We start from the raw sequence: 24,480 nt of genomic DNA on the forward strand, positions 1-24,480 counted from the left end.
TTGGAAAATACTCTGCTGTTCTCTAAAACTTCAATTTCATCGACTTTCTATAAGAAAAGCTCCAAAAACATCTGAAATATGTTTCAATGTTTTCATTTCCTTCACCTTTCCTTAAGGCCAAATAGTGTCAGATGTATCAGTATGTTTTCAAATTACTCAAAACAAACTCTGAAATTACCGCTCTGAAAGAAAAGCTCATACAACATTTTCACAATGTTTAAATATTCATATTTCCATCTCTGGCTCACTCATGTTCAACATTTCCTATAATACTGATATCACTTACTATGAGATCCACTTACAGTACCTATATGACAACTAGAATTTTTATATTATCTTGATCATTTTTACTCACAATATATTTTTAAACAGCAGACTAACTTTTATTAACTGCTCCCGTCTTCATAGGCCACTTACCTTTACTTAAATTTCGGTTCTAAAAACACTAGGTAAAAGGCAAACGTTTGACTTTCAGTTGAAAGTCAAATGAGTATCATTACAGTAAGTCCAGCCTTTTCGACATTTTAAATAAGCTGTATAATGCCTTGATGTTGTCGAAGGAACGTCATGATAAATAATAGCTACAGTTGCAAAGGTTCTTCCTGAAATTGATAACTGAGAAGCCACAAATTTTTTAATAGAAGTTGTCAATTTAGTTCCATCAGGTCTACATCGTTGGAACATTAAAATGACATACTGACCATAAGTTTGTATAAATAATGTGGACAGCATTGCACACTTACATTGGGTACACACCATATTTTGATCAGCTGCTTTAACTAAATTATTAAAAGACACTGATTTGCAGTCTGGTAAAGTAAAATATATAAATCTTTCAGTGTCTATTCTAGTACTACTTGATAAACTACAATTGTCGCAGTCATGCTGAAGAAAGGCCAAAAAGATTTTCTACATCTACACCTTCATCTTCCAATACACCAAACATATACACAAAAAATTCCTGACAATCCTGCTGAATATTCTGTGAAAATTGTTTTTGACCAGAACATATGTCTAAAAGATTTCGAATTTCTGAAACACTTTCTATTTTTGCTCTATCACTGCTACATTTCCCAAACACAGAATTCAATAAACAGCAGAATCTTTGATCCCGATTTTCAACAATCTGTTCTTGTAAAGTTAGAGGAAAAAAACAACATTAACCACTACATTAGCATAGCAGTTGACACCAGAACTGTTTTCAAACTGAAATCCAACACCATCTTCAACAGAATCCTTTTTCTTTCTGCTTACAATTACAGTTTCATCTACTTTTTGTCTTTTTGCTACTACCTCACTGCAATTATTCTCATTTCTTCTTTTTCGGCTTACCACACGTTTTTCAAACAGAGGATATTGAGGCAAATGTGGAGCATACTCTCTTCTTAACCTATTGTATTCTTTAACACAATCTAGATCTGCACAAATCTTTGTCTCATCACACTCAATCAAGTACAATCCTGATAAAGTTCTGACTTGTGATAATGCCACATATGCCATACCCTCTTTAAACACAGAACTTCCAATGTTCACCAAAGCACTATCTACACTTAAACCTTGAGATTTATGAATTGTCACCGCATATGCCAAACAAACAGGAAACTGTTTTCGGCGAACATATAAGTCTTTTGCAAGCAAAAATCTAGCAGAACAACGACTGATTTGTTGTACTTGCTCAATGCCATCAAATTTAATTTTTAAAAATTCAATTCCATCTCTATTTTTGTAATTCACAAAATCAACAACATGACCCATTGCTCCATTTACCAGACCTCTTTCAACATTTAAATTCTTTCTCAAAATGATACGAAAATGTAAACACACATTCAGAGTCTTTTCAAAACCAGCAATTTTAGATATACTCTTCTCTAATGAATCCAATTATGATTTCAAATTTTCAAACAAAATAATTGTTGCTCCCATATGCTCTATTTTATCTATAGCTTCCAGTTTCACAATCTCTTTATTTTCTAACTTTAACATTTTGTTGTTGAAGATGGAACATTCCTGCAGAGTTGGCATCAAACATATCCCAGATTTGTTCTCAGTAATTTTCTTAAAAATATTCTCTGGAAGAATGTTTTCATTTGGATACAAATTTGAAATTAATCGTGCATGTAAAGCTTCTTTCCCATGCTCACTTACTTTTCCAATTCTTACATCTTGTATAATATTTTTATAATCTTCATTCTTTGCCTGTCGCATATTTCGAAGCAGTTCTGCATTTTTGAAATTTAACCATATATTAAAGTTTCCAATGCTTCCTAGGCACTTCCTGGTATCTTCATGCGTGAGCATTTTAAACACTAGTTGTCCTTTCACTGGAGTCAACTGCAGTAGATCTCCCAAAACAATAATGTGTTTCCCTCCAAATAACACATCATACTCTGTTTTAAGAATTTCTTGCATTCTCAAATACACAAAAGCAAGCATTAGATTTGAGACCATGCTTACTTCATCAATGATAAGAAGTTTCATTTTCTTCAGGACTCTGGAAACTTCAGAACACGCATCTCCAGATAGCTTGTGGTATTGCAATTTATTATCATGCTCAACTGGTAGCATCAGTAAACGATGTAAAGTAATCCCTCTAATGTTATGTGCTGCCAGCCCCGTTGGAGCGGTTACAACACAAGACAGCGGTGATTCAGTCCTTTTCTGCAGATAAGTTGCAATTGCTTTAATCAGAAAACTTTTTCCATTTCCCACTTCTCCACTCACGTACAGTCGGACAAGCTTAAATGATGTACATGAGCACTCTTTTTTTCTCATGACTGAATCCATGTTCAATCTGTTCTGTGACTTCGTCATATATCTATTTCTGCTCAACGTTTAGTTGTTTCACCAAATCTTCTAAGTTAACTACATCCTCTTGAGCTTGTTCCATAGCTCTTTCCACCTCATCCATGGCAGTGGCAGCTTCATTTTGGATAATTGGTCCTCCTAGTGGATCCTGACTCAATGAAGTAGAACTCTGACTGTCTTGAGAACTGTCTCTAGCAATCTCTGCAGCAATTGTGGCTTCTTGCTCTATTTCTTCGTTCAACATTTGCAGATAATTTGGAAAAACAGGACATTCTATGGTATCCTTGGTTTCATTAAAAGAATCTTCGTAACAGAGAAAATCTCCAAGTAGTTCCTCTTCTGTACGCCATGGCTTAAAGAGTTGCAAAAGAGCTAAATAGTAAAATTCCCTTTTGTCTGGAGATTCGCAACTCAATTTTCGATGATTAATCAAATGGCCTTTTCTCTGCTTCACTAGACATCCTTCACACCCAATGACAGCATATATTCCATTATTGATATCTTCTGTGATGTTGCTCTTATCAATATAGTTTTGCAGAACTTCATACAAACAAGTGTTCTCAAGATGACTACTTCTATTTGGATAGTATGTATCCAACATGTTTGTCTTCAAAATATCTGTACTGTTTGGTTCTTTCTCTGCCAAATACTCAATTTCTTATACAGATTTCAAAACTCGGTTTCGTGTTGCAGCAAGACCTAGACTCACCCAAATGATTGTTCTAGATTTGGCATAGAGTCTTGCTGATGATAACCGATCAGAACATTCATATGCTCCAATTTCTCGATGCGACAACATCTTCAGACTTAAACTGTATAATTTTTTACTGTTACTCTTTTCATGTGAAATATCCTCCCACATTTCCTTCAGTTCTGTCTTTTCTTTTTTGTGATGTAAGACATCACATATGGAGCCACAGCAATAGAGTTGTCAGCAACGAACTGAATATCCATGTTAGCATTCCACATGGACAAAATCACTGGGTTGTAGTCGTTGATGTACTTGGACTCTTCGTTTCTTTTTAAATTGTATGTATTTTTTGGTGATTTCCTCGTCACAGTATGTCGCAGAGAAGACATCAAATTAATTACTCTTCCTTTAGAAATCACTGGTCGTGGAAACCCGAAAAGACATTTTGTGTAGAACTTGTCCTTGTTTCTGAATTTTCGATGACAGTACTTTCCACAACGATGGGATTGAAAGCATAAAACTTGTTGCCTTAAACTGTTTTCTTCTGTAGTTTTCGGAACAGCACATGTTGAATACTCTTCAATGAAACTCATCACTGTGTCATCCGAATCTGTTCCAAATTTGGGTGCATCTTTAATCCATAACAACATATGTATGTGAGGAGCACCTCTCGCTTGATACTCCTTTCTCCAAAAGAAATCCAAAACCTCTCCAAGGGGAGGATTTTTTTTGTTGGTAATAAAAGACATCATAGCTTCAAATCTATGATTGAAATATCTACATACATTCACTGGATCCAAAGAACACAGTTCTCCCGGTGTTTTGAATTCTATATTTTGTATGTTTGCATTTGCCTCTCGTAGAAATTGAAGTAAGTCGTCCCATGCATACTCAGCACAGCTAAGAGTGAGGAACCATGTAGGAGTTCCTAAGTTTCTTAGCATACATTTCAATTCCCCATGATGACGGAACCAATACTCGTTTGTACCACGCTGACATGCCATGAGATTGAATAGCTGAGATTCCAAAATACTGTCTTGCAGGTTGACTTTCTCCATAAAGTCCCTCGCCGAAACATTTTGCAGATATGCTCCACTTTTCAGTATATGGTTCACTGCATAAGAAAGCCTAGACAAGTCACTTTCATACAGTAGATGAAACAAATATGGAATGCATTGACGAAACCTTGGATCTTCAGCATATAATCTTAAAGTCCGGTATTCAGATGCAGGAATTTGAACTGGTCGATCGTCATATCGTCCACCTCGACCTGTTGGAAATAACTGTGAAAAACAACGAGCTTCCAAACTTTCTTCCCATACACTAATGGGACTTCCTTTTGCTGCTTTCATTTGAAACAAGTCAATTGCATTCCCCATTACTTCTTTGGAATGCAAAGGATGAACAGTATAATGTTCATATATTTCTTCACTTCTAGACACATCAACTTTTTCAATTTGCCCTGCTGAACAATCACTGTCTTCTTCTGCAGCTGTTTCCTCTGCTCCAACACATACATGTTTGTAAATGTGGACATCAAGTGGATTGGCCAGAGAGGATTGAGTTGTCACCAATTGATACCATTGGTGAAAACCTTTTTGCATCTGCCACACCCTGACCTCATAATTGTGCACAGTGGTGAAAATGACCTAGGCACTTTGACTGGGGTAGGTCTGGAAATGCTTTTAGAAGACACCTTTGGGCAATTGATGGCACTTTTTCCACAAACTGCCTTGGTATATTCCAATATATGCCAAAGACAGAAATGGAAGTGGTCCAACCAATTTTGTCCACAATTTGAGAAAGCACGGAAACATGTGAATAAATCTGTGTCTGCTTACATGAGAGACTATGGAATGGGTTCAATATACAACAATAACTTGCGTTACAACATGCAAGATATCTACAGAGGAGATGGTGTGCACTTCTCAGATGAGGGAAATAGAATATTCCTCCTGAATTTAAGACTGTGCATTGGAACCTACTTGTAGGTACCTAAATCAGCCACAGAACCCAAAAGCTCTTTTCAGGGCTACCCTCCCTCTGATCACTCAAAATGATTATTTTACCCTAACTTTTTTCACTATTTTTCACCAAGGTACGCTCTCCGGTATGCTCCCCGGTGCGCGTACCGGGCGCTCCCCCCGCGAAAAAAATAAAATAATGTTTGGGCCTATATGGGCCTCCCAAGCCCCCCTCAGAAAACCTAGGGGGTCAGGGGGTGTCTACCGTGCCCCCTTTTACCCATTCCCAATGTTGTTTGTCTTCCATCTTGTGTCTCAATTCTACCGAAACACAAGATTGCGGACTCCCGTAGTGCTGCCGGTGCGCGTACCGGGGCGCGCACCGGTAAGTGCTCCCAAACATTTTTGGAAGTTAATTTACATAAAAACCACTGGAGAGACTTTCACTAAATATAGAATAGGCCCTACTACATACCAGTCCCTACCATTTTCCCAAATTTGGTGGAATTCCATTGAGCCATTTGGGCTGTAGCCCTGTCTAAATATCCTGAGGTAAATTACATGACAAAAACACATATGAAAGTGTTAGAATTTACAACCAATTAAAATGTTACTTTCGTTTTGTATTTTTATGTGCTGACATTTGATTGGTTATGTACATGAATATATATGAAAAATTAGAGGGAAACACGGCCATTTTGACTAGTACTACCTGAGGTACATTTATAAAGGATTTTCTCTCAAAACGTCAACTGCTTTCTGAAAGGTAAGTTGTTAATTTGTAAGGGGAACTATGTTGTGCACTTTAAGTTAATTTGGAAAAACGTTTTCTGTTAGTTATTTACTGTCCCTCATAGTTATAGATTTAGATAGGCTTCTCTGTTATAGTTATGGATTGAGTTAGGCTTCTCTGGTATAATTATGAATTTACTTAGGCTTCATCACATGCACTTTTTTATATTTCTACTTCTTGCCTGATACCATACTCTGCCCAAAGATAACTTCACTGTTAAAAAATCAGAAGTACCTGTCTGAACTTAAACCCAACAGTGCCCTAACTCTACTAATATAGTTATTTTTTATGCAATTTACAGCAATAAAATGAAAGGTAAAGAAGAGACCATTAATATTTCTTTTGAAATTATGGATGAGGTCATTCTTGAAGAAGATTTTCTTGACTTGGATTTCATGGCTGAGTCTCTGGACCAAGAATTAATTGACTGTATAGAAACCATTGAATCATGCAATCAAAATTTTGAGGAGATTCCAGATAATCAGATGTTGGAAGTTCTATTAAATTATGAAAATTCTGAACAATAAATTTATATTTAATAATTAAAAATTGTTTGAGACATTATTTATTTTTATATGTAATTCATGAAGTAGTACCAAAATGATTATAATATAAAATGAGACTTATAGTATACTGTGCAGCTTTTTTGTGTTACATAGTAAGTTTGCTCATAGTTACTTCCTTTCTCCCACTGTATTATCTCCAATATGTATTTGACATCTCTTTTTCATCTCCTGCCTCCTTTCTCTCACTGTCTGTCTCTAATGCACCATATCACCGCAAATTTTGTGTAGATTCAGAAGAGAGTAAAATGTAATACTTGAAAACATCATAAGGGAGCAGGGTAAACTACCCATGATCCCCTAGGCCTTCTCAGGGAGTGCTTTACCGCATGCGTGTGGGCGGAAATCCGCCCGTACGCTGGGTTTTTTAAAATCGCACTTTACGTGACGAGCTGGGCTCGTCATGAGCGTGCGAGGAGGCTACGCCATGACGAGCCCAGCTCGTCATGAGCGTCGAAGGGGTTAAAGGATCTGTTTCTGCTTTCCTGACAGACTATGGTATGGATTCCATATACCATAATAACTTCTGTAACAACATGCAAGATATCTACAGAGGAGACGGTGTACATTGAATTTAAGACTCTGCATTGGTACCTACATGTTGGTACTTAAATGACCCACACAACACAACAACTCTATTGAGAGCTACCCTACCTCTAAGCACTTTAAATTATTATTTTACTGTTTCACTGGGTTTTCCCCATGGTACGCTCCCCGGTATGCTCCCCGGTGTGCGTACCGGGCGCTCCCCTCCGCGAAAATCGGAAAAAAAAAAAAATGTTTGCCCCGCGGGGCCCTTTTATGGCCCCCACATCAAACCTAGGGGATCAGGGGGGTCTACTCTGCCCCCTTTTGGTCATTTCCCCCTTTGTTTTTGCTACCTCTTGTGTCTCGATCCTACCGAGACACAAGATGGCGGCCGCTCCGGACTGTTTGGAATGTTGACAGACACCCGAGGGCCAATCAGCTTTCCGCTCGCGAACTGGCGTAGCGCGCTGGGGCGTGCCCCGGTGCGCGTACCAGGGCGCGCATATAGATATATATTTTTTTTTAACCTAAATTACTCAAAATCCACTGGAGCACATATCTTGAGACATAGCAAAGGCACATCGGGCTACCAGTTCCTACAATTTTGCCAAGTTTGGTGGAAATCCATTCAGCCGTTCGGGCTAAAAGTGAGTCCAACCGCCCTATGGAAATTAACATGGGGAAAACATGTTTTGGGACCCCCCTTTTATCTCGGCCCCCGCTTGACGAATCCACCCCAAACTTTCAGGGAAGGAGCGGAGCGGAGCTAGCCATTTTATTGGTGAAATTCAGCCAATTCCGTCCATCAACGCCAAAGTTATTCCCAATAGAATGTTGGGGATTTCCTATGGAAACTAGGTCCTAACTATAACTACCTACTGGCGACTGCCAGTAGGTAATATATATATATATATATATATATTCACTGAAAAAACCATAGGTTATAGACCATATATAGTTAGGAATTTGCATTTACAAAACCTTGAAAATTCACTGAAAAACCCTTAGGTTAGAGACCATATATAGTTAGCTGGACATTTTATTGACATAAAACCAATGAAATTCCATATATAGTTAGTTGCACTAACTATATATCGCGCACCCGCAATCCACTGCTGATGATGTCACATATTACATCATTCATGACATGGTCAGTGACATCACTGATGACATCACTGATGACATCTCAAATGACATCACTGATGACATCACTGATGACATCTCAAATGACATCACTGATGACATCATCTAGTGTCTGTGTGTTTTTGTAAAGTTTAAATATGTTTTACATATTGAAGAATGAGTGGATGTATGGAAGACTGAGTGTGTGTGTGGCTGACTGGGAGGTGTGTGACTGTGCATATCAATGTGTACTTGTATCAGTGATTGTATAAGAGAGTAAGTATGTGTTAGTATATGTGTGAAAAGTATGGTGTTCTGTGTTGAACTGTATAGATGAGGAAATCGAAGTGTGATTGATTCTTCACAGGACTGACTAGGTGTATGAGTGCATATGATAGTGTTGTAATAATGAGTGACTGTATGTATGAGTGATTGTATGGGTGAATGAGTGAATGTGTGTGTAGACGTAGGAATCAGTGAGTGCGTATGTAGTAACTGGTATTGGTGTGTCATGATGTCATCAGTGATGTCATTTGAGATGTCATCAGTGATGTCATTTGAGATGTCATCAGTGATGTCATCAGTGATGTCACTGAAGTATGGTGTTCTGTGTTTAACTGTATAGATGAGGAAATGGAAGTGTGATTGATTCTTTACAGGACTGACTAGGTGTGTGAGTAACTCCATGGATGAGTGGCAGTGTGTGAGTGTCTGCATAGGTGTATGAGTGCATATGATAGTGTTGTAATAATGAGTGACTGTATGTATGAGTGATTGTATGGGTGAATGAGTGAATGTGTGTGTAGACGTAGGAATCAGTGAGTGCGTATGTAGTAACTGGTATTGGTGTGTCATGATGTCATCAGTGATGTCATTTGAGATGTCATTTGAGATGTCATCAGTGATGTCATCAGTGATGTCACTGACCATGTCATGAATGATGTAATATGTGACATCATCAGCAGTGGATTGCGGGTGCGCGATATATAGTTAGTGCAACTAACTATATATGGAATTTCATTGGTTTTATGTCAATAAAATGTCCAGCTAACTATATATGGTCTCTAATCTAAGGTTTTTTCAGTGAATTTTCAAGGTTTTGTAAATGCAAATTCCTAACTATATATGGTCTATAACCTATGGTTTTTTCAGTGAATTTCATTGGTTTTTTAAAAGCTAATATCTATAGCTGTAAAATATATTCTTTATTACGTGACGTATCACGTAGCCACGTGAGACGCCTCATGACGCGTCGCATAACCGTGACGTATCGGCTCTGCAGCGCAAACAAAACCCGTAACGTAAGCGTGCCGGAGCACGCTTACAGATATATATATTTTTTTTAACCTTAATTAGACAAAATCCACACGTGCACATATCTTGAGGCCTTGCAAAGGCACATCAAACAAACAGTCCCTACAATTTTGCCAAGTTTGCTGGAAATCTATTCCCTTAAGTTTTTTTTTACTGTTTCTCTTGGTTTTCCCCTTGTTACGCTTACCGGGACGCTACCCGGTACGCGAACCGGACGCTCCAAAAACACAAGATGGCGGACTCCCGCTACGCTGCCGGTTAGCTGCCCGGTTCGCGTACCGGGAAGCGCCTCTACCGTGAAAAATCGCGGGGGACTTTAATATCCCCCTCATCAATCCTAGGGGGTCAGGAGGGGTTTACCTTGCCCCCTTTCCTTCATTTCCCCCTTCTTTTTTCACCACATCTTGTCTCTCGAACCTACCGAGAGACAAGATGGCGGCCGCTCCGGACTGTTTACAATGTTGACAGCTACGCTGCCGGTTAGCTGCCCGGTTAGCTGCCCGGTGAGCTGCCCGGTGAGCTGCCCGGTGAGCTGCCCGGTTCGCGTACCGGGACGTGCCTCTACGGCGTAAAATCGCAAAAAAAAAATTTATTTTATTTTTTGCCCCGCGGGGCACTTTAATATCCCCTCATCAATCCTAGGGGGTCAGGAGTGGTCTACCTTGCCCCCTTTCCTTCATTTCCCCCTTCGTTTTTCACTACATCTTGTCTCTCGATCGTACCGAGAGACAAGATGGCGGCCGCTCCGGACTGTTTAGAATGTTGACAGACACCGGAGAGCCAATCAGCTTCGCTTCGCGAAGTTCCGTTACGCGTCAGGTACGCGAACCGGGGCGCTAACCGGAGCGCTGTCACAGATATATATATTTTTTTAAACGTTAATTTCTCAAAATCCACTGGAGCACATATATTGAGACATAGCAAAGGCACGTCGGGCAAACCATATCTACGATTTTGCCAAGTTTCATGTAAATCTATTCAGCCGTTCGAGCTAAAAGTGAGTCCAACCGCCCTATGGAAAAATGAATGGGAAAAACGCGTTTTGGGACCCCCCTTTTTTCTCGGCCCCCCCTTGACGAAACCCCCCCATATTTTCAGGGGCTGCTCAGAAACAAAATGTGCCATTTTCCTGAAAATTTCAGCCAATTCCGTCCACAAACGCCAAAGTTATTAGACATAGAATTTTCAGAAATCCCATAGAGAAAAAATCCTAACTATATATACCCACTGGCTATCGCCAGTAGGTAATATACATATATAAACATATATAATCTGCATATCTATATAAATATAAATGCATGCATACATATACATATATGCATACATATGCATGTTATTTACATGAAAGTTTTAAAAACACTAATAAAAGCAAAGCTAAAAAGCCACCTCATTACAAACAGAATGGCTTAATGGCTTTAACTTAAACGAGGGCGAGATCTATTGCATTTTCAATGCTTGTTTACTTTGGTTCTATCAAGAAGGCATTCAGATGTGTCACACATTTGCCATAAATTCTGAATGTTAGCACTCTAGTTGCTCATTAGATCACTGTAGTAAAGCTAGTGCTCACCAGGGAAGTCTGCTGCTAATCATGGTTTGCAGCCATTTTCCCGCATTTTTTATCCCGCACACTTTCAGTCCGCATACCATTATCCCGCAAGGTCATTGACCTCGCATACCATTATCCCGCATTTTTTCAAAACGCATGTGCATTTATCGCGCATGCCTTTACAAAGAATTACGTTTTAAAGGCATGTATGGTAAATGCATTTGCGTTGTGAAAACCACGATGACGAGAGAGGTAAGTGGGTTTGTGTTAATTTTTTCGTGGGTTAGTGATTGTGTAGTGTAGTGTAGTGTTGTGTAGTGTAGTGTTGTGTTAGTGTAGTGTAGAGTTGTGGTGGTTGTTTAGTGTAGGGTCATGCTGGGGGTAGTGTTTTAGGGTTTAGGGTTGTGTTGTAGTGTTTGCGTAGTGTAGGGTCATGCTGGGGGTAGTGTTTTAGGGTTTAGGGTAGTGTTGTAGTGTTTGCGTAGTGTAGGGTCATGCTGGGGGTAGTGTTTTAGGGTTTAGGGTTGTGTTGTAGTGTTTGCGTAGTGTAGGGTCATGCTGGGGCTAGTGTTTTAGGGTTTAGGGTAGTGTTGTAGTGTTTGCGTAGTGTAGGGTCATGCTGGGCGTAGTGTTTTAGGGTTTAGGATAGTGTTGTAGTGTTTGCGTAGTGTAGGGTCATGCTGGGGGTAGTGTTTTAGGGTTTTGGGTAGTGTTGTAGTGTTTGCGTAGTGTAGGGTCATGCTGGGGTGTAGTATTTTAGGGTTTAGGGTAGTGTTGTGGTGTTTGCGTAGTGTAGGGTCATGCTGGGGGTAGTGTTTTAGGGTTTTGGGTAGTGTTGTAGTGTTTGCGTAGTGTAGGGTCATGCTGGGGGTAGTGTTTTAGGGTTTTGGGTAGTGTTGTAGTGTTTGCGTAGTGTAGGGTCATGCTGGGGTGTAGTGTTTTAGGGTTTTGGGTAGTGTTGTAGTGTTTGCGTAGTGTAGGGTCATGCTGGGGTGTAGTGTTTTAGGGTTTTGGGTAGTGTTGTAGTGTTTGCGTAGTGTAGGGTCATGCTGGGGGTAGTGTTTTAGGGTTTTGGGTAGTTTTGTAGTGTTTGCGTAGTGTAGGGTCATGCTGGGGGTAGTGTTTTAGGGTTTTGGGTAGTGTTGTAGTGTTTGCGTAGTGTAGGGTCATGCTGGGGGTAGTGTTTTAGGGTTTTGGGTAGTGTTGTAGTGTTTGCGTAGTGTAGGGTCATGCTGGGGTGTAGTGTTTTAGGGTTTTGGGTAGTGTTGTAGTGTTTGCGTAGTGTAGGGTCATGCTGGGGGTAGTGTTTTAGGGTTTTGGGTAGTGTTGTAGTGTTTGCGTAGTGTAGGGTCATGCTGGGGGTAGTGTTTTAGGGTTTTGGGTAGTGTTGTAGTGTTGGGTCATGCTGGGGGGTAGTGTTTTAGGGTTTTGGGTAGTGTTGTAGTGTTTGCGTAGTGTAGGGTCATGCTGGGGGTAGTGTTTTAGGGTTTTGGGTAGTGTTGTAGTGTTTGCGTAGTGTAGGGTCATGCTGGGGTGTAGTGTTTTAGGGTTTTGGGTAGTGTTGTAGTGTTTGCGTAGTGTAGGGTCATGCTGGGGGTAGTGTTTTAGGGTTTTGGGTAGTGTTGTAGTGTTTGCGTAGTGTAGGGTCATGCTGGGGGTAGTGTTTTAGGGTTTTGGGTAGTGTTGTAGTGTTGGGTCATGCTGGGGGGTAGTGTTTTAGGGTTTTGGGTAGTGTTGTAGTGTTTGCGTAGTGTAGGGTCATGCTGGGGGTAGTGTTTTAGGGTTTTGGGTAGTGTTGTAGTGTTTGCGTAGTGTAGGGTCATGCTGGGGGTAGTGTTTTAGGGTTTAGGGTAGTGTTGTAGTGTTTGCGTAGTGTAGGGTCATGCTGGGGGTAGTGTTTTAGGGTTTAGGGTAGTGTTGTAGTGTTTGCGTAGTGTAGGGTCATGCTGGGGGTAGTGTTTTAGGGTTTAGGGTAGTGTTGTAGTGTTTGCGTAGTGTAGGGTCATGCTGGGGGTAGTGTTTTAGGGTTTAGGGTAGTGTTGTAGTGTTTGCGTAGTGTAGGGTCATGCTGGGGTGTAGTGTTTTAGGGTTTTGGGTAGTGTTTGCGTAGTGTAGGGTCATGCTGGGGGTAGTGTTTTAGGGTTTAGGGTAGTGTTGTAGTGTTTGCGTAGTGTAGGGTCATGCTGGGGTGTAGTGTTTTAGGGTTTTGGGTAGTGTTGTAGTGTTTGCGTAGTGTAGGGTCATGCTGGGGGTAGTGTTTTAGGGTTTAGGGTAGTGTTGTAGTGTTTGCGTAGTGTAGGTTCATGCTGGGGGTAGTGTTTTAGGGTTTAGGGTTGTGTTGTAGTGTTTGCGTAGTGTAGGGTCATGCTGGGGGTAGTGTTTTAGGGTTTAGGGTTGTGTTGTAGTGTTTGTGTAGTGTAGGGTCATGCTGGGGGTAGTGTTTTAGGGTTTAGGATGGATGGATGGATGGATGGATGGGTTTTTATATAGCGGAATATCACCGCCAGGTCTCAAAGCGCTTTGCATTGGGAACCCGTCCTGGTTTTTCCCTGTGAGATAGCCCCTACTGGGTATCCCCAAGGTGAAAGCCAGGCATCCCGCCGCGGGGGGCCGTAGTGGAGATTAAGCAAGCTATTGCCCAGAGTTGCAGAGTGTGAACCTGTGATTCGAGTAGGCACCGAAGCGAGAATTACTGAGTCCGTGGACATTTTGGGCTCAAGACCCTGCCGCGTCGGGAATTGAACCCTGGTCCCAGGTCTGATCTCAGCGTCCGGATCTGCCTCCTCTAACCAGTGAGCCACACTTCTCCACCTTTAGTAGTGTTGTAGTGTTTGCGTAGTGTAGGGTCATGCTGGGGTGTAGTGTTTTAGGGTTTTGGGTAGTGTTGTAGTGTGTGCGTAGTGTAGGGTCATGCTGGGGGTAGTGTTTTAGGGTTTAGGGTAGTGTTGTAGTGTTTGTGTAGTGTAGGGTCATGCTGGGGGTAGTGTTTTAGGGTTTAGGGTAGTGTTGTACTGTTTGTGTAGTGTAGGGTCATGCTGGGGGTAGTGTTTTAGGGTTTAGGGTAGTTTAGTTGTTTAGTGTATGCTAAAGGCATATTCGTTCTAAAAGTTTTCGTTATTTTAATTTGCGGCCGAATAGTACATGCGGGATTTTTTTTGCGGACTGATGGTATGCGGGATTTCGTCATATATTCGCTAATCATACTTTCTATGGCAAAATGAACCCCCTCATTTTGTTCCTTTTTAAATTAAATGTTTTAAGAGTTACCACTTTATTCCAATCAAGATGGCTTCAGGTGTGCCATACCTTTGTAATAAGTAGGACTATTAGCACTCTAGTTGTTCTTTAGAACACTGTGGGACATTCTGCCATTGGGCTATAGTTGGGCTACATCTGGCTGATATTTGGGCTACATTTGTTTTTTTTGTCTCTGGTGGCCATCTTTGGGCTACATTGGGCTACATTTGGGCTCCAACATATATATACCCCAATGTAGCCCAATATATATTTTTCAAAGTTAATTTTCGTAAAAACCACTGGAGCCTATATCTTGAGACATAGCAAAGGCACATCGGGCTACCAGTCCCTACAATTTTGCCAAGTTTGGTGTAAATCCATTCAGCCGTTCAGGCTAAAAGTGAGGCCAACCGCCCTATGGAAAATTGCATGGGAAAAACACGTTTTGGGACCCCCCTTTTTTCTCGGCCCCCCCTTGACGAAACCCCCCCAAATTTTCAGGGGCTGCTGTTCCATTTTCCTGAAAATTTCAGCCAATTCTGTCCTCAAACGCCAAAGTTATTCGACATAGAATTTTCAAAAATCCCATAGGAAAAAAATCCTAACTATATATACCTACTGGCTATTGCCAGTAGGTTATATATATATATATATATATATATATATATATATATATATATATATATATATAAGCTCACTCCCTCCCAGTCCTGGGGGAAATAAAGACAGCACACACGGGAATCTCTGTAATGGCAACTTTACTCGCACAGACGCGTTTCGGAAGCAACGCTTCCTTCCTCAATGTTAGTTACATCGTAACACGCGACTTGGCGCCATTTATTTCAAATTCAACAAACGAGCTGTATTAGCAAACACAGAGAGAGGACTGACGCATGTGCGCCATATTGCTAATGCATTTCATCCCGCAATAGCATACTCGTATTTAAACAATACATTTTTCATACAGTACCACATTTCTTATTTGTGAAAAAGCCGCTCGACTTTCTGACAAAAATTTACATAATAAAATATTGCCGTGAATCGGCACATATCCTCTCACTAATCTACCGGGAAATGGATTATAAATGGATTATAAATCTTGCCGTGCCGGCAAGATTTATAATCCATTTCCCGGTAGATTAGTGAGAGGATATGTGCCGATTCACGGCAATATTTTATTATGTAAATTTTTGTCAGAAAGTCGAGCGGCTTTTTCACAAATAAGAAATGTGGTACTGTATGAAAAATGTATTGTTTAAATACGAGTATGCTATTGCGGGATGAAATGCATTAGCAATATGGCGCACATGCGTCAGTCCTCTCTCTGTGTTTGCTAATACAGCTCGTTTGTTGAATTTGAAATAAATGGCGCCAAGTCGCGTGTTACGATGTAACTAACATTGAGGAAGGAAGCGTTGCTTCCGAAACGCGTCTGTGCGAGTAAAGTTGCCATTACAGAGATTCCCGTGTGTGCTGTCTTTATTTCCCCCAGGACTGGGAGGGAGTGAGCTTTCATATAGAAGCGCGAAGCTCTGACGCGCTGAGACGAGCACCCGCTGCAAGTGTGCACCGGACTTTGGAGCAGTGAGCTTGGATATATATATATATATATATATATATTTTCAATGGAAGCCCGAATATTTGCTCATAGCTCTGGATGTATCATCCTTATATACATGCATCAGGAACAAAGATGGAATGCGAGCTGTGGAATACTTTCTGTGAAACAGACCCATTAAGTATGCACAGCATACCAAAATGCTTCTCGCAATGCTACTGTTTTTCTTAGAGAATAACGTATTTATTTTTAATAGCCAAATGTACCAACACCCACAGGGAGTGGAGATGGGGGCCAGCTTCTCCCCCAGCTATCCCTGTTTGTTTATGGGCTGGTGGGAGGAGCTGGTCCTTCTGCAGCAGTTTAAGCAAATATGGCTGCGGTTTATAGATGATTTATTCATTGTATGGAATGGTGATGAACTAACTGCTACAGATTTTATTGAACAGATCAACAAAAATTATATCAATTTTCAGTTTATCTTGACTCTTAGCAAAGACAGTGTGACATTTTTAGGTGTACAAATTGAAGTAGTTAATAATTGCCTTTCCACTACACTATACAGGAAACCGACATCAGGAAATACATTGCTACATGCTACAAGTGCACATCCACCTCATTTAATCAAAAGCATCCCCTACGGGCGAATATGTAGCAATGATAAAGACACCAGTGAGAAGCAATCTGAAAGTAGAGTACGTTTCCTGGCTAGGGGTTATAGAACTGAGGTAGTGGACGCGGCCTTAAGAAGATCTAAACAGCAGGCAAGAGATGACTTATTGTATAAATCAAACAGTATTGAGGCAAACCATGCAAATGATGAAGCCCAACAACCGACTCTACTTATTTTAACCTTTTCCAGGCAAGAAAAGCAACTAAGGGCAATAGTTGGGCGAAATTGGCCAATAGTTAAGGATGACCCTGTGATAGGTAAACTTTAACCACCTAGTTCAGCAATCACATTCAGAAAGGCCATGAGTATGGGCGATATGCTGGTGAAAAGCAGCCCGGAGGATCTAAATAGAGGTATGTGGCCCAGAAGGGATTTTTTAAGTGCTCCTCATGTAAGGTGTGCCAATATGGTATGAATGCAACTACATATAAAATGGCATTCAACAGCATTCAACAGCAGGTCACAGGATATTAACACCTTGCGTGCCAGTCACCAGCCACCAGCCACAGACGCGCTGTGCTGGTGACGGAGTGGTTCTGGCACAGCCCGGCAGTCATGCGCATCAATTTCGCACCTGCGCGGCGCGTTCTATTGAGCGGGCGGGGCCGTGACGGAACCACTCCGTCACAATCACAGGGTGCCCGTGCCTCGTGACAGAGTGGTTCCGTCGCGAGCATGGCGGCACCACGTGGCCCCCCCTCCCCCCGCGATGGAATTACCGCTACGGCCAAGGGGTTAAACAGTATTTGCCCTTTAAGACCGAGTATGATGTGTATATTTTAGAATGTAGCTGTAATTTAAAGTATATCGAAGCACCAAGTTAACTGTACATAAGAGAATCCTCCAACATATTGTATTGTATTGTATTGTATTTCTTGTAAAGCGCTAACAATCATCCTGCGTAGGATATCACGGCGCTATACTGATAATGGTGAGTGGTGGATAGACCTAAGTCCTACAGTTAATCTAGTTTGGGAAAAAGGAAAGTTTTCAATTGTTTTCTGAATGATTGATGGTAGTCCGTAAGTCTCAGAGCTACAGGCAGCTAATTCCATTTGGTTGCAGCTACGTGAGAGAAAGCTCGTTCTCCCATCCTGGCTCTCTTCACTCGAGTAGTTCTTGCTCTTGCTGTGGATTGAGAGCGAAGATTTCTGGTTGGTGCATAAAACTTAATCCTATTTCTTAGGATAAGTGGACCAGTTTTATGCAGTGCTCTGTGTGTTATACACAGTATTTTGAAGGTTGCTCTCTGCCTCGTTGGCAACCAATGAAGTTCTTTTATGCAGCTCTTGGCGGAGTCGAATTTCTTTTTATTACAGATTGCCTTGGCCGCCGCATTTTGCACTATGTTTAGTTTGGCAAAGAGATAATCTGCCATCCCTACAAACAGTGAATTTACGTAGTCCAGCCGATTCATCAGTAATGACTGGACCAGGATCCTTCTGCACTCTATGGGAATCCAGGGGAAGACTCTTCTGAGCATTTTTAACAAGGCAAAACCTTTGCCGCAGATTGTAGCCACATGAGACTTCATAGATAGGGTGTTATCGATCGTTACTCCCAGGTTCCTTGCTGTCAGTGTCGGGTTAGGGGCGCTTCCCAGGGATACTCGCCACCAGCTGTTGTTCCACAGCTGAGTATGTCCCCCAAAAAGTAATATTTCTGATTTGTCTGCGTTCAATTTTAAACAGTGGCTATACATCCAGTCAGACAAATCAGTGAGGCAGTTTAGAAGCCTGCCCTTGGGGTCATCCTCCTCATCCAGGATTACAGTTAGTTGGGTGTCGTCTGCGTAAGAACAGATTTCGACACCCCACTTTCTTCCTATTGCTGCGAGGGAAGACACAAATACGTTAAACAACGTTAGGCTCAATGAGGCCCCCTGTGGGGCCCCATATTTGATGTTCTGATGAGGGGATGAAAAATTGCCCATGCCCACTGATTGCGTTCTTTCCGATAGAAATGATTGCAACCAACCTAGAGCTCTGTCCCTGATACCTTTTGCTGCAAGAGTTCTTAATAGTAAGTTGTGTGGTACGGTATCAAATGCCGCCGAGAGATCCAATAAAATCAAGGCGACTGTTTTCCCCCGGTCTACCTGCATTCTGATATTATCCAGTAAGGACAATAGTGTTGTCTCCATGCTGTTGTTGACCCTAAAACCCGTTTGGGAAATGTCTAATAAGTTGTTTGTTTCCAGGAAGGTGGATAATTGCCTGTTAACCAGTTTTTCTAGTACTTTCGATAGATAGGGCAGTTGGGATATGGGTCGGTAGTTGGCAGGATTATCGATATCTGAGCCTGCTTTTTTTAATAATGGAGTAACTATAACGTTCTTCCAGTTAGTTGGAAATTCAGCGGATTCTAGCGAGTGATTCAATGCCTGTGTTACTGCTGGACATATAATGGGAGCTATTTGTGAAAAAATATGATGAGGACATGGGTCCAGCGGGGTGCCTGATTTAATTTCAAGCATGACTTTCCCGATTTCTTCTTCTGAGAACGGGCCGAAGCTGGAGCAGCTAATCTGGGGGGTGGATGACTCGGGGGTCTCTAAGCATTCCGGATTAGCATGAGAGAATGAGGAGTACATTTTATCTATTTTTTCACAGAAAAAGTAATTGATTTTATCGCAGCCTGCTTGTGAGAGAGTCAAATTTGACGAGAGACTTGTAGGGCAGCATAATTCCTTGACTATTTTAAATAGTTCTTTGGACGAGTTTTTATTTTCTGTTATTCTGCGAGAGAAATATTCCTTTTTTGCCTTCCTAATGGCTTTATTATAAAGTATAAGTTCTTTCTTGTATGACAATCTGGCATCTTGGGTTTTTGTAAGTCTCCATTTATGTTCAAGTGATGTGCATTTCCTTTTTAGTGACTTTAGTTCTGGCCCATACCACTTTTCTGACATAGTTCGTCTAGGTTTGTTATTGGAGTGTAGCACTGAACAATGTTCCAGTGCGTTCCTGATATGGTTCTGAAGTTGATCTATTTCATCGTTAATACTAGTTTTTGCAGTATTAGAATATTTAAAATGTTGCTGAAAAGCTTCTACTGTGAAGTTTTTCCCACTCCTGGTTTTTTCTGCTGCCGAGCATAGTGGTCTGGTGTTATTGACAGGTAGATAAATATCAAACTCAACCATAGAGTGATCCGTCCAAGTCATAGGTTTTATCCCTTTAATGAGGGTGGAATTAATATTGGAGAACATCAAATCTATTATGTGTCCTGCCCTATGTGTTGGTTGTTCAATTCTCTGGGACAGTTGTAAAATTTCCATATTCTCCTCTAGCTGTTTAGCTAGGGGGTTATTACTATCATCATAGTGTATGTTAAAGTCCCCTAGTAACAAGAAATTCTTGGTATTAAGACAGACCGGCATGATTTGCGCAAGAAGTTGAGTACTAAAGTCGGACGTACAGCCTGGTGGATTGTAAATTATCACACCACGAGTTAAATATAGGTGTTGATGGACACTGAGAATGCCATTGCTTCATGGCTGTTGGATTGTGTAATGGGCTCTTGTCTGCATGTGAGGGAGTCTTTGAACAGTAGAGCTACCCCACCTCCCCTTTTTTTTACCCTATTCAGATTAAGAATTTTATAATCCATTGGTAGGGGCCCTCTCAAACAATGATGCCAACTATCCTGTGGCAAGACATTTTAAAACATGTCACAACAGTAATTTGAGTCAGCTCAAATATTATGTCATAGAGGCTGTCCCACCACAAAAATGAGGAGGGGATCGTGAAGCCAAACGTAGATGCCTGGGAACTAATTTTATATTGGAGTTTGACTCTAAACAGCTGGGAGGCCTCAACCCTAGCTGGGATACCTGTACTTATTTATGATTTAATACTGATTGCATCTATGCACTGGTTCTAACTGGGAGTACAAGTGGGCCAGCACAAGTCAATAGTGGCAAGGATATGGAGGTATAAACAAAACAGTATATATTTTTAATGAATCTGTGGAAATAGAGTTATTGGATTATACATGTATATTTATACTACCTTCCTTTGTTTGAATCTTTTCGGCATGCATATCAACTGATGAAATTGTCTTTGTGCCATTGTAGCACTTGAAATTATAGTAGATAATTTATATGAGAATTTTTATGGACCTTTTTGGATTTTGAGTAGCAATTTATCTATATATATATATATATATATATATATATATATATATATATATATATATATATATATATATATATATATATATATATATATATATATATATTACCATTAACAGTTGGTTTTATGGAGCATATTTTAAGGATTTGTATTTTAAACAAATTATGAATATTCATGCATCTATAAAGGTATCAACTGTAAACATAAGTGATATTTATAGTATATTTATGAAATGCTCTTGTACATTTGCAGTAGCTAGAATTTTGCCATAGTATGTAATTTCTTTATGCTGAGAAGCCTTGGGTAACAATTATGTTCAAGATATAAGGCAACCGGTGATTAAGGATATTCAGCAACAGCACTTTATATTCACACTAGGCACTTTTTCATCAGCACATCCTCACTTTAATTGTCTATTTGCAAATATTTGTATTTTATTGATCCTACAGATAAACAGGGAGAGATAAGTTGGAAGCTAGACAGGTAGCAATTGTATTGTTACACTAATCAGCTTTATATATGAAACACTATTATATTTCTATTTTCATATCGTTATAGTTTTTACACAATAGTTATTGAGTTTCGATATACACGTTGTATTTGGTTCTGTTCAATTGGGGGCATGTAGGTTTTGCACAATGTAACTTTCGCCATACTTTTATGATATGAAAGATGCATTAGGAATCATTCATTTATGCTGAAATCACGAAGATGATCACAATTATCAGTAGGGTGTTCAAGCCATTAGCCATTGATGTAGGATCTTTTACATGGCAAAAATGTAGCATTTAAGCAAGAATATACCCAAAGTTATCTATTTTCTATGTCTATGGTTATGTTCATTGCACTGGCACTTTAAAAGGCGGTAGCACAGCCTGGGCTGTGTCATGTGATCAAGGTCATTGTATGGGCGAAACGAGTCATGGCGGACTACATGGTGGCAATAAACTGAAATATACTGCACAAATTACTGGGTCTATGCTAGTTTGTATCCAAATCAATTATATATATATATATATATATATATATATATATATATATATATATATATATTATTTCGGCAACCAAGCCATAAAAAGTTTACATACATAAAATCCAGTAGCAGCAATTATCATACATAATTAATTGTATTATAAGTTTAATTTAATTTTATAAATAAGTTATTGCACATGCAAAGATACAGATAAAAAAGATTTTTTTTTAAAGAAAGAAGGTGGCACAACTAGCAGATGGTCAATAATATTATAGTTCATGTCCATGTCACTGCTATATAGTAGTTCTATTTCTATTTAAAATGGAAATATGCCCTCTAGTGCAAAAAGTAGTCTAAGAGAAATTTCATGTGAATATATATAAAACATGGGCAAATAGCAATCGAAAAGCAGGTCATTTACATATAGCTTCAATCAATAGCTTAAAATAAAAAAGAGAGGACACTAAGCAGACTGTTTGGGCTTTCTCTGGCAATTTAACTGTCAGGGTTAGCAGTTGTTTAAGGCCTTCTTCCTTTGTTTTCAAGCACAGTGCAGGTACCGAGATACAGCAAAAGCTAGTTGCTTACAGGTGTCACTCTTAATAAGTCTTGCAACTTAATAATAATAATATCTCAAACCCAAAGTTTGCATACCGCTAACAGCCATTTCTTTCACGCCTACCTATAAAAGGGCCAGAAAAACATAAAATGATCCTCCAATTCTTCAATATTAGGTCAATTTGGGCAAAATTTAGAATGAGAAGGTGCGTTAGCCTATTTCGAGGTATGGATTCTCAGGGGTAGTAGCCCACATCTGAATTGCATATAAAAACATTTGGACTGAAATGGATACATTCTGTCCACATAGGGCTCAAGACATGGAACACACTTGTGATTCAGAAACTGGCCTATCAGGCTGCTGTCCTGAGAAGCTTCCCACATTTGCAACAGGACTGCCTCCCGATGTAGCTTTTTGACTTTTTGTGCATCTCCTTTAACAATCGACTCAGGGGATGTCCATAATTCATCCATACTTTTTCTGTGTGATGTTTCTTTAATGTTCTTCAACCATGGAGTGCACAGGGCCCTGTCAAGACCTAGCAGGTCTTTTGCACAATCTCTACATATTCCTAGTTCTTGCGTGGACCGTGATCTAACCCATATCACAGTGATTTTATTAGAACTGTTAGGTGTATAGGGTTGAGGGCTAGGTCTAGTAACAATTTTGTGATGGGTGAGCTTGGGGGCAGTTCAAATAAGTAATTAATGAACTTATTTCCGATTTTGGTTAAAGAATCTGTTGTAGTATTGCCCCATATCTCAGCTCCGTATATCACTGATGTTACCACTGCTTCTCTATATATGGTAAGGACTAGGGACACAGCAGCTCCAGAATCTGCCCTCTATTTTCTCCCTATTGAAGAGGCTTTCTGTTGGAGAATGACTTTACTTTTTCCAGCTGTGTACCCCATGTTTGGTTTTCACTTAGCCTCACACCAAGGTAGTTAAAATGTGAATCTTTTTCAAGAGGCAGTCCCTCGATAGTTACATTACATTTTTATGGGGATTTATAAACATAACTTTGATTTGGATGGATTTATTTCTAGTCCTCTTTCCTCACAGAAAGTGACAAGGGCATTAAATTCTGATTGCAGCCCCATAGGCGTTGTGAAATTACCAGGGTGTCATCTGACAACATCAGAATAGTCTTTGTTCTAAACCCTGCTTGCACCTCATCAAGGATGGTATTCTGTTCTGTCCATTCGTTCAGTTTAAGCAAGACCTGTCTGCAAAGAAATGTTGTGTGTTATCTAGCAGGCTTATGGGTCTATAACTTGAGGGATTTGTTCTTTCACCTAATGTGGGTAACCCAAGTGTCAGGTATAATTACTGGGTCTAGATGGTTGGCAATAGACGGATTAACAGATAGTAATTTCCAAAAGCTTATGTGGTCTCCCTTCTCTAATGTTTCAGCAATTATCGACCATTGGTCCTCTTCCCATTCCATTCCCTTCTGGCTTTAAGTAATAGAGTTTTATAGCAGTTCCTAGCCTTTATGATATCTGGTCTTGAACCCTTTTTAACAGCTCTCAATAAATGGAATTTCACTAAACAGCAGGTTTTATTAAACTAAGATGGTATTTTTCTTTAAGATGCCCCTCTCCTCTGTTCTCTCTTAAAACATGGCCTTAATTCCTTCATAAGTTCACAGTGTATGGCAACAAAGTTAATATTATGAACATTTGTTTGATCTATCTGAGAGAGTTTATGGTCAAAGAGATTATATATATGTGTGTCATTTTCTTTGGGTCCATCACATTTCTAAAGTTATTTGTTGTGCCAATTGGAGCACTAGTTACAACAATTCCCGTTTCTACATCCCTAAAAGGGCTCATTGAAAACGTTGCAATTAACGCCTGATGGTCGCTATTTGGTCTAGGGACAACCTGCATGTCGTGTAAATCAGGCCATAAATCATTGCCCACTAATATGTAGTCAAACCTTGAGGTACCAAAACCTATTTTGAAGATAGGGCAAGGCAGACAATCAGATTCGGTGTTGATATTTGCAATT

The sequence above is a fragment of the Lissotriton helveticus genome, chromosome 5_1 (assembly GCF_964261635.1).
Source record: "Lissotriton helveticus chromosome 5_1, aLisHel1.1, whole genome shotgun sequence".
In the NCBI taxonomy this organism is placed as follows: domain Eukaryota; kingdom Metazoa; phylum Chordata; class Amphibia; order Caudata; family Salamandridae; genus Lissotriton; species Lissotriton helveticus.